Source organism: Micromys minutus (assembly GCF_963924665.1).
Source record: "Micromys minutus genome assembly, chromosome: 5".
In the NCBI taxonomy this organism is placed as follows: Eukaryota; Metazoa; Chordata; class Mammalia; order Rodentia; family Muridae; genus Micromys; species Micromys minutus.
In genome coordinates, this window is record NC_137974.1 from 60,693,836 (window position 1) to 60,706,551 (window position 12,716).

Here is a 12,716-nt window from a genome sequence, read left to right on the forward strand (position 1 = left end):
ATTTTCCTTCCTAGTGCAAGCTATATACTTACACCACAGGAAATCTCATGGTTTTCCTCTTCCCACCTATGCAGCCTTGACTTACTATCCTGTGAGGAGGGATACATTAAATTCTCGACTCTAACATTATCTCTCAAACGATCTCTTCAAACTGTCTATCAGTTACTCTACCTTCCTAAAACTATTTAAATCAAATCAAGAAATCTGAAAAATCATTAATTCATCCAAACAATATTATTTTATAAGAGTTAATCTCCATGTAGATCTAAAGGAAGTATGCTCAATAGGGTGGGCTAATAACAAGGAATCTATCATAACAGACTTCAGAAAGAAAGGGTCTTTCTTTGTCCAATCACATTATGTCATACAGCAATGACAAATATAAAAAGGCACATCAGGAGCAAGAAGCAATCTTGGTATGAAACCCTGGGGTCATAACTCTCTAGGCTTCACCCACCACAGCCATGCAAAACAGTGGGCTCACTTGCCCACTGCAATACTTCCTAAAGAGTGTTTGTAGTGAGAGAGAGAGAGAAAGAGGGAAGAGAGAGAGAGAGAGAGAGAGAGAGAGAGAGAGAGAGAGAGAGAGAGAGAGAGAATGTGTGTGTTTCCCAATTTCAGAGAATTAAGTTTTGTTCTCCTACCAATACTGAGCTTCAGGGTATTCATTCAGCCTTTGAATGTAGACTCTCAGGAGTTGAAGGTCATATGACTTGGGTCTTAAGAGCCACTTTGACCCTTCATTCATAATCCCACATCACTCAAAGGTCAATCACTTACCCTAAGGGAGCATCCTTTCTGTTGGAGATTGGTTCTAATGCTTTGATTCAATTGGGAATTTGCATGTCCAAACACTAAAGGCCCTAGTCACCAGTCGTTTTTTGTTTTGTTTTGTTTTGTTTTTTAATCAATAAATAGAGATGCCAGAGGCCAATGGCTTGGGATAGGAAGATAGGGTGGGAGCCTTAGAGTTGCACAGGCTAGGATTCAGGTGGGAGGAGACAGAGATTGCCACGAAGCTGTGGGAGATAGTTGGATGTAGGAACTTCAGGAACGAAGCCACGAGCCATGTAAGAATTCAGATAAGTGGCCACTGGCCATTTCCCCAATTAGATTATGGGTAGCATAATAAGGTGTAGAAGTGCCCACCCTTTGAGGTAGTGAAGGCATTTAAATAAAAATTAGCTGGCGTGTGTGTGTGTGTGTGTGTGTGTGTGTGTGTGTGTGTGTGTGTGTGTTTATTTCCCATTTAAGAATCCAAAAAGTTCCTGAGCAGGTGGCTGGAAGTGTGAGACCCTCTGGGAGCAAAAGGTAGCATAGTCCAAACTCAACACTACACCTTTTCCTACCAATTCAGTACAGAGCACACAAACCAATCACAGACAGAAGAAACTTGAGGTTTTCAACTTGGTTCAAAGGTACTAGTTTCTAAAAAAAGTTATTACAAAAACCCACACCCAAACACATTCACGAACCAAGGCTGACATAAGAGACAGGACCCAATTAATTTGATCGCTGAAGGTGTATTTTATCTTACAACTCTCAGGCCACACCCCATCACTGGGGAAGTCAGGGCAGAAACTCAAGGCAGGAGTCTGGAGGCAGAAATTGAAGCAAAGACAGAGAGGAGTGACTTAACTGGCTTTCTCCTCATGGCTTGCTTAGCCTACTTTCTTATAGGACCCAGGACCATGAGCTTAAGAGCAACACTCACAGTGATCTAGGCCTTCCCACATCAATTATTAATCAAGAAAATCCCCAACAGAGTTATCCGCAGGCCAATATGATAGAGGCATTTTCTCAATTGAGATTCCCTCTTCTCTCATAACTCTGACTTGTGTCAGGTTAACAGCAACAACAAAATTACCAGGAAGATCCTTCTTAAGACACCATACTTTCAACTCTTAGCAGAATGAACAAACACTGAGTCAACCTCTGCATAATCTCTTGAGCCCCTTAGTTTGTTTGTTTAAACAGGTGATTGCTAACTCAGCTAGGATGTGCGTTTAGTAACCTTCAGAGATGCAGCTGTCTCTGCTCCCCGCCTGCCTGGATTCTGGGGCTCAACCTTGGGTCCTCACATGTGAAGAGCAAGTGCTCCAATGACTGAACTCCCTCTCCAGCCCAGGTACAGCTGTAACCATTCTTATGACTAGAGTAACAGGATCTTAAAACTCTGGTCCAAATCTAGTTTTATGGATGGGCTATCAGATGCTCAGAGAGGAAAAGTGATTTTTCCATAAAACACTGCTATGTTCTGTTTGGTGACTAGGGGATGGTAAGTAAGAATATCACAGGTATGGTAGCATCTCTCCCAGCAAGCCATTTTCTCCCCCATCTCATTTGACAAGACCAGACAAAAAGGTTCCCTTCTAGGGACATGGTTTAAAAAGCTAGTGTGCTCTTAAAAATGCTTCCATACTGGAGTGGGGAACATACCCAGTCATGCCGAATTTGCAAAAGGGAAATTAGAAACCACTTACCCACTGGGAATCATGTGACTGTTGGGCAACATTGTACTGTAACTTTATAATTTGAGACAATATCTTCGGTTGGCTACTTTAGGTTCTTACCCCTGGCTGGTGACACTGGGACACTTCTCTGGTCCTATCTAACTTGTATACATATTGGGCTAATGTCCAAGCATATTGAGCCATGGACTTTTTTCTTGTTTCTAATACTTATTATGGGGAATCACATAGTCATGGGACCTTTTTATCAGTTGCCACTGAAGAACATGACATAGCAAACTACCTTCCACAGAGAAGTCAAGTTGCACATGGAACATTGAGTTTTGTGGTCTCCAGTGACCTTAGAGGTTAAGCTCTGTAGAATTTGGGATTCTTCCTTGACATCAGAAAAATCTCTGGCCCTAGATGTAAGGAGTCAGAGACTTATTTTTCACTAAGTTTTATTGCTTCATTGAAGTCTATCTGATATGCCATAAAATGGTCTCATTGTCTATAATAAATGTTGTAAACAATGCAAATGTTGTGCAATCTAATTTTAGAACATTTCCATTGCACTAGAGATGCCATCTGCTTGTCAGTAGTCACTCCCCATCTTTGGGTGCTTCCTGTTTCTATGGAACTGCTCATCTTGCTCATTCCATGCAAATGAGTAGATGGAGGGACAATAATATCTCCATTGCTCTTTTACTCAACAAGCCACTCAGCAGTATCCACTCAGCAGGTTAGGTGCCAGGCTCAGGTAGGTGCTGGAGATGAGTCCCGAAGTGAGCAATGCAGTCTCATTCTGCAGGGAAGGTGAGATGTTATATAGTCAGTGCAATAAAAAAGAACCAGGGCTGGAAATAGATACCTGGAAACCCCACGCTTGGGAGCTAAAGTCAGGAGCACCAGGGACTTAAGATCAGATGATGAGCAAGTCCAACGCCAGCCAAGAATGCAGGAAACTATTGTCAGAAGAAAGAAAAAAAGGAGAGAGGAGCTGGGGGAGGGGAGGAGGGAGGGAGAGGGGGGGATGAGGGTAAGTGAGAAGAGGGAAGAGAAGGGGAGGGGAGAAAAAGGAAGGGAAGGCCACAAGTTTTGCATAACTCTCCTCTAAAGAAGTCATATGACAGAGGCAGCCTCTTGAAAGAAGAGTGAATGTGCTTCAAGCAGGAGAACTGCTAAGAGAGACCTTGACCTAAAACTGGACTCAGTCTGAGAGACCAGAGCTGCTATGGCAAACAGTGGTACGGTGTGATGTTTGTGAGGTGGTTCAGGAATGCCAGAGGAGGGGATAAGCCAGGCCGGTAAGTTAGGGCAGGTCACCAATGCCCCTGATGTAGCCCCTAGGATGCTTCTGACAGGCTTTAGGGAGGATTGCTTGTGACAGGGGACGTTACTAACATACTGAGACAGGGCAAACATATACAGGGGGCACAATTAAGGATATTACTGAAGCAACTGGGCTAAAGGGTCCAACTAGGAGGCGGCCCAACCATCAGCCCTTTGAATCCCCAAATCTTAAGATCTGCTCTAACAGGTGTCAAGACTTAAGACAAATCATTGTTTCTCTAAATTGCTTGTCTTTGAGTTCCCATGTTTGTGAATTATTTAAAAGGATGGTGGTGTTTTCTTCTAGGATATCAGTTCTCAACCTGTGTGTCACAACCCCATTTGGAGTCACAGAGGACCATCAGATCACATTGATGTTTGCATTATGACTCATAGTAGGAGCAAAATTCCAATTATCAAGAGTAGCAGTGAAATTAATTTTATGATCATGGGAGTCCCCACAACATAAGGGACTGTACTAAAGGGTCGCAGCATTAGGAAGGTTGAGAATCACTGTTCTAGGGGCTTGCATGCATTCATGTGTATATGGTGTAAATACGTGTGCAGTGCACATATATGTGCAAGATGCCCATACATGTATGTAGGTTGAAATCCTGAAGTCACCCTCAGGTGACATTCTTAGTTGTTATCTACCCTGTTTAATAAAACAGTATCTTTCACTGAAACCCAAAGGTACTAATTCAGCAAGGCTGGTTTGGAGCCAGCCTTGGGATCCACCTGTCTCTGCCTCCTTGGCACTGAGATTGGAAGTTTGTGCCACCATACCTGCTTCTCTTAGGTAGCTTCTAGGAGTCAAATTCAAGTCCTCTTGTTTGTATGGTAAGCACTTGGTCAGCAAAACCATCTCCCCAACCCTCTCTGGGGTTCTGGGTGAGAGAGTGAAGTTACAGAGGTAGCTCACACCATGCTAACCACCAGGCTATTGGGTAGCTGGAGCATCTCCATGTCCGGCTCTTCACAGTGCACTTTAGTGAAGTTAACGTACTGTGACTGAAGGTGGAGATATTATTCCTACCTTTGGTCCTTTTGTGTGTGTGTGTGTGTGTGTGTGTGAATGACATGGACTCCCCAGATCAGCCCTGGCTTGGGGCTTAGATACCACCCATGCTGTGTTTTTGTTTTTGTTGTTTATGTTTTGAGACAGGGTCTCTCCTTGGCCAGGGGCTCACAAGCAGGCAAGGCTTGTCAGTGAGCCTCAAGGATTCTCTTGCCTTCACTGCTCCTGCATTGGAATTTCAAGCATATGTTACCATGCTGGCTTCTTTATGTGGGTGCTGGGGGTTGATTTCAACTCTCATAGTTGTGTGACAAATACTTTTCCAACTGGATGATCACTACAGTTCTGTTGTATTATTGGTTCACCCGCCTCTTTGGCTGTGGTGAAGCTATGCAAGATTTATGAATATACTTTAGAGGGAAATGTGTTCATTCTTTTTGAGGAAATAGGAATAAATGTCTGTTCACCATAGAAAGGACATGAGTGACGGACCAAAGGACTGGTTCCCTGTAAGTCAAGCTCAGAGAAACAGGCATTTAAGTAGAAGTAGTTATCAAAGTATGTCCGCACAAAAGATCACTCTCTTCCATCAACATTAACTGTGTGCATTCTCCATGGTGGAAAGCTAATGGTCACAATCTGATGGTGGTGTCGTCCTTCTGGTAATCATAGCTACTCAAAGCTATGCGTATTCATTATATAGCTATGCTATATAATGTATAAACTTACACATAGCTCAACAGGACAATGGTCATGATGTTCCTGGAGGACAACATTCCACAAAAGGAGACAGAGGGCCCAGTTATAGGATGAGTAGACAGATGTTCAGGACATGTCATGTCAGCCCATTCACGACCCTCAACTGTGTTTGATGACAGGTCAGTTTTATAAAGGGAAGCCTTTGTCTCCTGTGGTTCTGGCCAGTCTGTGACTTTTCTGAATAGCTATGTTGTTCCTCCGCTTCTGGAAAGTTGCTCTTGCTTTACCCACCATCTAGCTGGTCCTGTCTGTTTGCCAGCAAAGCCATCTTTTTGCATGCTGCCCTGAACTATATCTTAGTACCCTGCCTTCAACTTGCAAGGTCTCTGTGGATAGTTAAACATCATGAGTTCATTTGTTTTGTTTTTCCAGAGAACTGGGCTGTTATTGGGTTCTACTTGACATGAATGTATGATTTACACGAAGCAGAAGGGAAGAATTCACCATTTGATAGATATTTGGGTTGCTTTCCATTTGAGACCATTGTAGCCAAAACTGCAGAGACTGCTCATTTATCCTTTCTTTTATATGTCTTCCTTTCATTCTGTTAAACACATGGAAATAGACTGGTTTGGTCACAGGGCACAAACACTGTGTTTTAAATTCAGTAGCCACGCATAAGAAAACACACAAGCATCTAGCCCCCATCCTCTCATCGAACGACTCAAGTCACCTGCCTTAGAATGAAAATAGACACAGGTGATGATGCAGAGGTGGAGGGTGGGAGAATTTACCTCAAGGTGATGCTGACATGGTGACAGCAAAATTAGAGAGGGCAGGAAGATAATGACAGTGACAATGTTAACAAGGGCAGAAGGATTGCAATGATTACAGCAGTATTAGCCAGGGTGTGGAACATACCACATGCAGCTTTGTATGAACAAGGTTGACACTTTTTATTGTCACCAACAGATATTACCATCCTCATGTTAAAATCCAGAGACTGGAGCTCAGCAATACTTACTTTCTCTAGGTGATGCAAACCCACATTGGAAACCCACGCTTCCCGCCAACACTGGGATCGTCCTTAAGAACCTTTCCCTAAACTTGCTTATTTACTTTCCCGAATGAGAGGAAAACAATTATCAAAAGCAACTTGGAAAGGAAAGGGTTTGTTTCATACACGACATTACCTAACAATTCATCATCAAAAGCAGTGAGCACAGGAACTCAAGCAGGGCAGGAATCTGGAGGTAGGAGCTGATGCAGAGGCCATGGAGGAGTGCTGCTTACTAGCTTGCTCCCCATGGCTTGCTTAGACTCTATTCTTTTCTTTTTCCTTCTTTCCCTCCTTCCCTCCTTCCTTCCTTCCTTCCTTCATTCATTCATTCCTTTTTTCTTCCTTTCTTTCTCCCTTTCTTTCGCTTTTCTTTTTTTCTGTAATATACATAGAATGGAATTATTTGACTCTTCTATATTTTGGAATGACTGCATTCTTAGGTTAATGGTTCCCAAACTTAACTTTTTTGTGACAGTACAAATTCCCAGGGAGTCCACAGAATTGCCAATCTATTCATTTTGCTAACAATAACAATAACAAAAGGCCTTCAGTTCTGAGAGAAAGGGACCAATAAAAAGGAAAGTTTCTAATTTTAAAACAATAGTTGCCCCCCAATACATTTGTTAACTGTAGAGAGCTCAAATCAATAGCACTATAGCTCCATACAAATACAGAAATATTTTCAACATTAAATTTTATTTAAAATCACAGTGTATAGGTAAGCATCTTAATTTTTCAGTAAAATGTGTATTTAACACAGGGTTTTTGAACTTACATGGATCTAAAGTGCAACTTGTCCTGATGTCTTATTTCTATCACTGGCACTATTAAAAGCTCTGTTTTGGGGTCTGGGAAGATGTCTCAGGAGAAAGGTGCCTGTTGAGTAACATCTGGACCTGATTTGGATTCCTGAACATGAAAGAAGAGACTGGAGGAGAATATACCAGGGAATTAAGAGGAACAGAGGTGTGGGGGAAGGGTCAAGAGGGAGAATGTATAAAAACATACTTTATTTGAAAATGCCACAATGATATCTAATACACTGTATATTCGTTTATAAATAACAAAATAGCTACACGTGGTAGCATATGCCTTTGATCCCAGCACGCCAAGTAGGGTTAAGATCTCTATGAGTTCAAAGCCAGCCTGGTCTACATAGAGAATTCCATTCCAGCTAAGGCTACATCATGAAGCCATCTCTCAAAAACAAGCAAATAAGTAAAGTAAGGCCTGTGGGTTGTGAATTGCACACTTAAATTTAGGTGGTGTTTCAAAGTGCCTTTTATATTTGTGGACCACACAGATGTAATGAGGGAGCACCAGTATTAAGCAAGATGCTGATAAGTTAATGAACCAGGAGCTTGCTACAGTGCTAATGGAACCTCAAAGTTAGTTCCTTATTTTACCATTTTGGTGCTGAGAGCAAATTCACAAGCTCATTCCACTTGCACAAATAAAACTTAAAAAAAAAAAAAAGGAATCACTTTGTAGTAAAAGTTATCTTTTTTTAAAATCACTGAGTAAGTTAATAAAAATGATGCTTCAGTTTTTTATAATCTGTGCCCACAGTAACACCTTTGTCTCCTTATTGTTGCTATGGTAAATGGTGGGACCAACACTACTGAAGGAAGGAAAGGTTCATTTAGCTCACAGTTCAGGTACAGTACATCACGTCAAACAAATCAAGTAACTGGTCACATGACATATGCAGTCAGAATCGAGAGGAATGAATGCTGCGGTGTGCCCAGCTTGCTTTTCCGACTCTGCGTACTCCAGGATCTCCATACTCCAGGATCTCCATACTCCAGGATCTCCATACTCCAGGATCTCCACCAAGGGAATGCTCTGTCTTACAGCTAAGCTGGATTTTTCTACATCAGCTAACCTAGTTAAAATAATCCTCCAAATGCATGGGGAGAGGCTTGTCCTCAAGGTGACTCTAGGTTCCATTATGTTGACCTCACTAACCATGATAACGATAGTACTGGTTTCCCTGAAGTATGAGAATATGTCTGTGACTTCAGGGAAGTAGTATTTAATTTACTAGGATGTGCGCGCCCCCTGGTGGAGACCATGCAAAACCAAAGATGAACCTTTCTTACCAGAAGTCCCAGTCTAGCCACTCAGCATAGAATCTCTAGAAGTGTATTTGTAAACTAAGCGAAATACTACTAGATAACATTTTCAGCAGACAAACGAAGAATCTGAAAGTAACACCATGAGTGTGATCATTTCACAGTTAAGAAAACCAAAGCTTTCAAAAACTGATTGTCTTCATATTGTAACTTATTGAAATTTGGTGTTTGGTTTGGAACAGAATCTGTTCACGAAGCCAGAATTGATATTCTGAGTGCGTGTAACATCACAAAGAGTTACATTAAGAGAAACACACACACACACACACACACACACACACACACACACAACCTAGTGCTGCTTCTACAAAAACTCTCACAATACCTTACTTCTGACATTCTTAATGTTTCTCCCCATCTTGCATCAACTGGTGGGAGTCTGATTAGAACCCAACAGAATAGAGGCACCGGTGCCCAAGAGGTAGGGGCTATGGAAGGGTGTGAAGTAGGTAGTTAAAGATGTGTCTGACCTACATCCTGAGGTAGCTATGGATGCGACCCAACACAAACTCACAGACTCACCTAAAACCTGACGAGGTTTACTTTGGTAACTGGACTGGGCACATTGAAAGTGTGAACTTTGTAAATGATGATGTCAAGTTGCAATGTCACAAAGTCGACTCTGCCTGAGACCTTAGAGAGCTGAGTTAGGTGTCCGGGTGAAGCTCTGGAGTGAAGAGGAAGATGACGGTTCTTATGTTTCAGGTTTTGGACAATTTACTGAACAGTTGAAGTAGGAGATAGGACAAGAGGGGCAGGTTTGAGTCAATAATTGATATGTTGAAATGGAGGCTTTATTATATTTTTGTCAATTTGAAAAGTTTCATAATAAAATATTCAGACTGGAGAGATGTCTCCATGGGTATAGGCACTTGTCAACAAGATTGATTTTCTGAGTTCAATCCCCAGAAGCCATGGAGTGGAAAGAGAGAACTGATTCCTGTTGGTTGTCTATTCCTCTGGCTTCCACACTCAGGCCATGGCACACACAGCCACACTCTTGTAAACACACAAAGAAACAAACAAACACATAAGTGCATAAAGAGATAAATGTAGACTTTTGTAATAACCATTAGTATAATCATGACAGAATATGATAATTCTATGTGATTTTAATTTTGGCCACCTCGTCTGACCATTATCTATCATACTGAACAACTGGGTAAGCCTGGTCTGTTTTCTTATGTGGTCTGCCTTATAGGAAAGCATAATGTTCCAAAAATCTTAGGTGAATTGTATCATGGGTATGAAAAGTATCTTAGTTAGGGTTTTGTTGTGGTGAACAGACACCATGACCAAGGCAACCCTTATAAGGACAACACTTAATTGGGGTTGGCTTACAGGCTCAGAGGTTCAGACCATTATCATCAAGGTGGGAGCATGGCAGCATCCAGTCAGGCATGGTGCAGGAGGAGCTGAGAGTTCTACATCTTGTCCCAATGGCAAACCGGAGATAACTGGCTCCCAAGTGGTTAGAAGTGTCTAAGAGCCCACCACCACAGTGACAAATATTTTCCAACAAGGCTACATCTATTCTAACAAGGCTATACCTCCCAACAGTGCTACTATACCCTAGGTCACACATATTTAAATCACCACAAAGGGTGACTATGAATCAGATACTTGGGCTTAAAATATTGTCCCTTCTACCAATATTGGAAGTTTTAGGGTGTACCCACTAAAGAGAGAAGATACTGGAACATGGGACAATCTTTTTAAGGATAAAGGACAGGTTTTAGGGCCTTGAATTCATGTAGTGTTTAGGGTCATACCAGTTTTTTAGCCTTTGTAAAGTTGGGAAGACAAAACGGGTAATTTGGGGTGTGACATCAGCTAGAATTGAATTCATATGCTGCCTGTAGCTTTTTTGTGGCCTTGGGTAAATCACTGAACTCTCCCCCCACCCCCGCCGTAGTATAAATGAGGAGGAAGCCACATCCCATTAAATTGTTTTCTATGATAAAACAGCAGTTGCGTCTTTTGAATTGCTTGTCTTGTTGAGCCTGCTAACCACAGTGCTCGGTGCATCGCATCCCTGGAATTTCTGAAAACAGGAGGCCTTGGGCAAAAGGAAGTTCCTATGAGATGCTTTTGGAGGCCAGGAGATTAGGGATCTTCTGTAGCAGGTTTCTTTATTGTTACAAACAACAACAACAACAACAACAACAACAAAAAACCCCAACAAAACAAAAACCCTAGGTTCTTTGTTTTAAGGGGCTATCCTTTGGTGCCTAAGATTATAAATGCAAGGTTCTCCATCCATGGTGGCATTGCCTATAATAAACAAGATCACATGGAAATAACCTGTATATGCCTAACAAAGGCTCAGTTAGGTAAGTTCTGCAAAAGCATTTAGGGAAATTATTGCTAACCACTGCAAATCATGAAGCCTCTCATCAGTATGGGAGAACATTTGCAAGCCAGCCTATAAGCCTAATGCAATGCAGGCTTTTTTTCCCCCTTAAGTGAACAGGGAGGAAAAACTGTTTTGGCCACACATATGGGTTCCAACAGCAGGGATCTGAAGAAAGTGAGCATTTCTCACTTTGTCTTCCAGTTTTCTGCATTCGGTAGCGCTGAGTTGTGAAAATAGAGGAAGTTATGCATTCATTTTCTGTTTGTCTGGTTTGGTGTGGTTTTTGAAGTTGAGACATTCAAGAACAGTGTCTTTGGCGGAGCTCTGTGATGTCCAGGGTTTGTTGGTCAGAGTGAAACAGCAACGCATTCCCACAAAAGGCATCATTTGGGAAAACAGATGAGAACTCATCACTGCAACTGCCCGGAAGCCCGGCACAGGATCAACTTTAAATATACCTACACTTATATGAGCATAAAATAGGCATGCAAAAACATTTGAAAACTGGATATGTCAATGGTACCCTAGCTTTTCCAGTCTAAGGTTTTTGTTTACTCTATGAACGTGTCATGCATGCATAGGACATAGCTTCTGCATGTATGACATTCACACCCTTCACATTCCACTTCAATTCCCCCACAACTACCCCTGTTTATTTCCAATGTTTTAACTTACTGGATGAGTTAGAGCTGTTTGTATACACGTGGGTATTATCCACTGGAGCAGGGACAACCATCAGTGGCCACTCCTGACACAGAAAAGTGGCATTTCCTCCCCCAGCAGACCGTCAGTGTAAGATCACTGACCGGACAGGAATTTTAATCTAGCAGCATGGCTGCTCTGGCAAGAAATCACATCCAAAGATCCTGTAGGTCTGTGTGATTCAGCTGAAAATACACACCTTTAATCCCTCTGGCTGTTATACATACAAGTAATCCCAAACAATAAAGGTAAAGTTAGTTTGTAGAAGGAATCAGTCATGTTTGAAAATGATGTCAAATTGAGTGTCAGACAAAGTGATGAGTCAGGGAAACATCTGATGAATGAATCAAAGATATGCTCACCTCTCACAAGAATAGGCAGGAAAGAGAGGTCACTTAAGAGAGAAGAGTGGGGCAGTGTGGTGCAGTGGGAGCTGAGTTTGTGCAGTTCAGTACATGGCAGCAGAGGCAGGTGAAGCTAGAGAACAAGAAGGAGCCAGAAACAGATAGATGGAACTTGAAGCTATCCTGAGTGAGGTAACCCAGTCACAAAAGAACACTCATGGTATCTACTCACTGATAAGTGGATACTAGTCCATAAAGCCTGGAATAACCAAGAAATAATTCACAGAAATTATAAATCTCAAAGAGAAGGAAAGCCAGAAGGTGGATGCCTATGTCCTTCTTAGAAGGGAGAACAAAACACTCATGGAAGGAAATAAAGAGACAAATAGAGGAGCAGGGACTGGAGCAAAGATCATCCAAAGACTGCCTCACCTGGGGATCCATTTTATATGCAGCCACTAAACCCACACACTTTTCTGATGCCAAGTAGGGCTTACTGGCAGAAACCTGATATGAATGCCTCATCAGAAGTTCTGGCAGAGTCATACTGATACAAAGGAGGATGCTTGCAGCTAACCATCAGACTGAACATGGGGACCCCAGTGAAGGAGATAGGGAAA